Below are 6,207 nucleotides of genomic sequence, written 5' to 3' on the forward strand. Positions count from 1 at the left end.
GCGTGGCCAACATTACCTTGATCCTTTTTTTTTCCAGCCAGTCATTCTGTTATTTGTTCCTCGGATGTATTTTAAAAAGTTTTCCTCTGTGTTCAAATATTATTTACGGTTAATTATTAATTTACACAAAATTTATTTAAATATAAATACTAAGCGTTGGTGACCAAACTACAGCCCACGGGCCAACTGCAGGCCACTCCCCAGTTTTTATTGGAGCGCAGCAAATGGCGTACCGCAAGCAACACGTCACTTCCGTTCATTAATATTCATGACATTAGCTACTGTTGCTAAGTAGGAACAAGCCACCGTTTGTCCCTAATAGGAAATGAATGGAAATCGTGTACGAAGGAGATGTTTACAGCGCTAAACCTACCAACTCTCTCCGAAAATGATGTGCTTGGTGCCAAATTCACTGGCAAAGATGTGGAAGAACATAAAAATGTTCAGTTAAAGAGATGGCTTGAGTGTCGAAGGCTGAAAAAGACGAAAAAAACGAACCTACCTAAGCATAGCCTTAGCTTCTTTATTGACGCGACTGACAATGACATTTTCCTGTTTCAACAAGCTATCCGTTACCATCAGCCCTGTCTTTCTTATATATCCTCTAGTTGTCCTATGTCTCTGACCGTTCTAGGGGGTAATTTAGTTAGCTTTGTGTAGCAATAGCAAATGCTACTCAGTGACAGCCAACGAACACTTTTAATTTTTTCATTGATAACAAATCTTAATTCTATAATTTATTTACACTTCCCCCTTACTAAAGTTGTTATATATATATATATATATATATATATATATATATATATATATATATATATATATATATATATATATATATATATATATATATATATATATATATATATATATATATATAAAACGGTAACAGTGGCAGTCAGATACCGTTGTAATTCTTTTCAGGTCATTCATTGTCAGACAGAAGCAGTATGGCACGTTACGCTAAAAAAATAAGTTAAAAATATAAAAATGGCTTACCTCTTTGTCCTCTGAAAGACCATGCCAACCCAACAAAATGTTTACTGCATATGAAATGTGAATGGATTCACCGAGCTGGTGTTAAAGTCCGCGCAAGTTAATTCGGTCTTCACAATTTTTCCTCCCGAGTTTTTGGTTTCCGGAAACGTATGAAGAAAACACCCTTCATGTGTCATAATGTCTAGAGTCGTTTCTACAAGTTCCAAAAAAGCAATGCGTGATCGGCATGTTCGTTTTTGAAAGATTACCGGCGAAAAGTAGCACAAATTATGTTGTTTCTATGCGAGGGCAGGTCTATAATGTCCCACTTTGGCTTTACTTCTGCTTTACGATGCGACGTCACGGTCTAAAAATAGCATGCGTGCGGTACGCCATTACAGAAATACAGTGGTACCTCGACATAAGATCGCTTCGACACACGATCTTTTCGACATCCGACATAAAATTTGACTTGCCATTTGTTTCTACATCCGATGAAATGCTCGAATTACGACAATTTATGACAGCGTCGCAATTTCATTGTTTTCCCGCAGGACTGACACACGGTGGATTTTCTTGTGAGAGAAATCAACATGGGTTTCAAGAATGTTAAAGCAGGTGTTGAAAAAAGGTTAGGCTTACCAATGGAAAAATATGAGCTTTGGGTGCGCGTCCGTGAATTGCTTGACAATACTCTTCCGACCTCCATTTGCCAGTGTTTATAAGTTAAGGTGAGAACCATCGCCAAAAAGATCGCCAGCTTCGTCAAGTTTTTAATCATTTATTTCGGAGCTTGTGCAACACAACACACCAACTGCCAGCAACAACAGGACATTAAAAGTGAAAGCAATATCTTAACTGCTCTCTCTCACTCTGCTGTCAGCCCCGTGGTGCGTTCAGGTAAACCACACAAAATGCAACTGCCACATTAAAACCCAATTTGTTATATTATTACAGGTATTTTTATTATTATAACTTTTTTATATTATTATTCTGGTTTTTATTCATAATGTATTTGTTTTTCTCTTTGTTATTGCTATTTGCAATAGTAACAGCTGTATTTATTTAGGACTTAGTGTTGGTTTTCAGCCCGTGGAACGAATTAATGGAATTATAATTTATTCTAATGGGGAAATCCTGCTCGACGTACGACCATTTCAACTTACAAACAAGGTCCAGGAACGAAATAACTTCGTATGTAGAGGTACCACTGTATTATTGAATATGGCCTGCACAAGCAGCTTAAATTTAGCACTTGTACTTCTCATCTTTAACACAAGATGGAGCTAGTCACTTAAACAGGGCATTTCCATTATGGAAAAGGCAAATGGACAGGAAGACTGGTCGGTATCAATTGCAAGATGAATGTGGCCATGTGTTGTGATATTTTGCGTAAAAAGTAGAGTTTTCCAATATTACCAGGTGCCGATAATAATTATTATTATAATTAACATAACCACATTAAGCAAAAAAAGAAAAAAAAAAGATTGAATCCCGGCAAGAAAGAAAAGAAAAAGACAGAAATGAAGCATTAATTGTCCAAACAGCATTCGTGCCCTCTAGTGGAGAAAATAGTTCCTAGTTTGAATAGTGAATGGTTCCTTCATAGTTACTATTATGAAATTTAAAAGGATCATATCTCTGGTTTTCGCGAGGTCAATCAGTGCTAAATAAAAACTGGGAAAGAGGTTTAAATCCGCGCTTTCGAGTCATGTTGAGGGCAGCGCTCTATGTCAAATACTTCGGGGTTTTTTTTTAACTCGCTTTAAAGACACTACGTGATTGACCAGGCTCGCGTGATCATAGAACTGCAAGCTTGCGTCTGATTCATGAAATGGAGTCATGTTATTATTGTTGTAACGTCTCATTGGTGAAATTAGTAGCGCTACTCTTGGCATCGCTGACCAAAAAAAAAAAAAAAATCTAATATGTAGAATAAAGAGGAAAAATGTAACGACTCTTTTGTAGCCCAAAGTAGCGGTGTAAGAGTAGTGTTTTTTTCTTCATAAATCTACTCATGTAAACATAAAATTATGGCTTACTGAAACTACTCTTATAAGTACATTTTTGTCAAAATGTTACTCAAGTAAATGTAATGGAGTACATGTAATGCACTACTACCCACCTCTGGTTAATATTGACTTTGGTTTTTCATTATCGTTTTAGGGCCAATATACATATGCATGTCTACTTATTGCCTGCCTGTTCGGGTGTTTTTTTGCCCTCTGCTGGCGCTTAGATGCTCATTTAATAAATTCCAGCCCTTTTTGCTGACGTAATCATTTGTTGTTTGTTGATGCGAGCTCATTTTGAACAGAGAGCTAAATGGACAAGCAAACGTCTTCAACCAGTGTACCATAGCAGTTCTTGCCACATTAATTGTACCTTATGCAAGCATCACTTGTAAGTTATATTCTTCCTTAATTTTAAATTCATGAGCAATTTGTTGTATATTTGAGATGAGTATATTTCGTTTTGTTTGCATTTGTGGTAAAGTGGTTACATTATTTAATTGCTTGCAAGCTGTACTACCAGTTTCTATTCAAATTGACACGTAGTGTTTACTTTGCTTTGCTTTGTGACTTTATTTCATATTATTTACAGAATGTTTTGTTGTTTTCAGTTTTACAAAAAAGTATTAGCGCTCTTGTCAAGAAAAAGATGATCACAATAAGGCCAGCATCTGACTTCTCTTTAGAGCCAGTTTTGTTTGCTATCTGTCGATTTGTGTATCCACACACACATTGAGGACTGAATAAGTGCCTTATTTGCACTTACACTTGATCCAAAAACTGATTTTTGCACTATTTTAATACAACAGTAAATATAGTTATGCAGTAGAGGCACTTTTTCCATGACTTCAGTTGAAGTTGTTCTCTTATTTTTCACAGAATGTTTATTTGGAAAACCTTGTGGTTGTTATATATATCATTATTAAAGCATCCAGTGGGGCTTCACAGTAGATTCAGCCATAATATGTTAAGTCCACGACCGCATACAGTGCTGCTCAAAAGTTTGTGAACCCCCTCAACATTTTGGAATTTTCTATTATTTCAACCTGATTTCGTAGTCAATCAATTCAGTAGTTTTTTTGTTTGTTTTTTTAACAGTTGTGTTGTCGAGACTAAATTAAAAAGAGTTTTCATCAGCTGATGTAGGTGCAAAATTGAACTGTTTGGTCACAACCAAAACCGCCATGTCTGGCGAAAAGTCAACACTGCATACCACCAAAAGAACCTTCTCCCAACAGTGAAGCATGGAGGTGGGAATGTCAAGATCTGGGCTTGCTTTTCATCCTCAGGACCTGGACAACTCCACATAGTCCAGGGAATCATGAATTCTGAGGAATATTGTCAAATCCTAGAACATAACCTGACGCCATCTGTTTTGAAGTTAAAGCTTGGCAGAAGGTGGATCATGCAACATGATAATGATCCAAAGCATTCCAGCAATACAACCAAGGAATGGCTGAAAAAGAAGAAGATTCGTGTTCTGGACTGGCCCAGTCAAAGTCCTGACCTAAATCCCATTGAAATGCTGTGGCGGGACCTGAAGCGAGCAGTTCATGCCAGACGCCCATCAAACCTCTCTCAACTGACTGCGTTCTGCAAGGAAGAATGGGCAAAAATCCCCCAAAGTAGATGTGAGAGGCTGATTAGTCACTACAGAAACCGTTTGGTTGAGGTAATCTCTGCAAAAGGAGGCGCAATATCCTATTAACTGAAGGGGTTCACATACTTTTGCACACATGATATCTGAGTTTTTCTTAAATCAACCACTTTTGTTAAATAAAGAATGACAATGTAACTATTTCTTTTGTTTCAGTCCATTATTTGGAATGTCAGTATTGTGGATTTGGGTATAACTTAACATTTAATAAGGTTATTTTAGTTTTTTTTACAAAAAATCTGACCATCGCTGTGGGGTTCACAAACTTTCGAGCAGCACTGTATGTCGGTATCCGTTTGATATTGATATCAGATTTTTGGAGTTGGACATTATGGGGATATCGGTTAAAAAGTCATTATCGGACAACTTTAGTAAAAACCTCCTTCTCAGAGAATTTAAGCTGTCAGGGTCTTTCAGCATTCTAACAATTCAAAGCACACTGCCAGGAAAACATGCAGCGGGTCTGTAAAAAGCATATCAAGGTTCTGGTGTGGCCTCAACCCAATCAAAAACCTGTGGAAGGAGTTGAAACTCTTGTGTTGCCAAAGGACAGCTTATTCACTGCTCTGGAAAAGGTCTGCGCAGAGGAGTGGGTCAAAATACTAATTAAAGTGTGTGTTAATGGTAACTTTTGATGGCCAACCATTATTACAAATAAATTGTTAAAAATCATCCAATGTGATATATATACATTTTTTTAACATTCTGTCTCTCACGCTTGATGTGTACCTATTATCAAAATTACAAACCTATCAGATCTTTTTAAATGGGTAAACTTGCCAATTTTTAAGTTGCCCAATACTTAATGGCCCCAATTTATATTTTCATTCTTCTTTAATGTCTAAAATGAATGGAAATGGCAGTAATCTGTTCAAGCCTCCCTAAAATGTTTGTGATGTGTCCCCAAACAATTACTTTGTAAGAACACATTGTCGTGATTTGAATTAAAATTAAGACAGTTTTTGCCTCAATTCAATGGACGTTGTGTTGCCACGTCTGGTGTAAAGTGCTTTGACCTGCCCAACTGCTGCTGTCGCTCTGAACTTACGCTGCTGCTTAAAACTGGTTCTTTGTGCATGCGCTCATGTCATTTGAATGATCCAAACGACGTTCAAAATAAAAACTAGACGAGAGAGCTTTTTGAACTGTGAGAAAACACAACTTCAAACGCATCAAGTTTTTCTAGGGCTAGAGGCTATAATAACACACACAAACACACACGCACGTGTGTGTATTGTGACATGGCCATCTTAGTATGTACAATTTGAACAAACAAGATCCACCAAAACATTGTTGTGTTTGATATTTCACAACTAAATTGAAGGGAAAACATATTAAGAACACCTCTCAGTATGATGCAGCGTACGTAGTTCAAACTTTGATAGAATATACCGTAATTTTCGGCCTATAAGCCGCTACTTTTCCCCTCATTTTGAATCCTGCAGCTTATGGTCCAGTGCAGTTTATTTGTTGATTTATTTGGGTTAATAGGTAACAATTCATTTGACGGCGGCATCATAACACTGCCATAAGACAGTCGTAATTATGACGTGACACTATCAT

This window comes from Corythoichthys intestinalis, chromosome 6, assembly GCF_030265065.1.
Source record: "Corythoichthys intestinalis isolate RoL2023-P3 chromosome 6, ASM3026506v1, whole genome shotgun sequence".
Classification (NCBI taxonomy): domain Eukaryota; kingdom Metazoa; phylum Chordata; class Actinopteri; order Syngnathiformes; family Syngnathidae; genus Corythoichthys; species Corythoichthys intestinalis.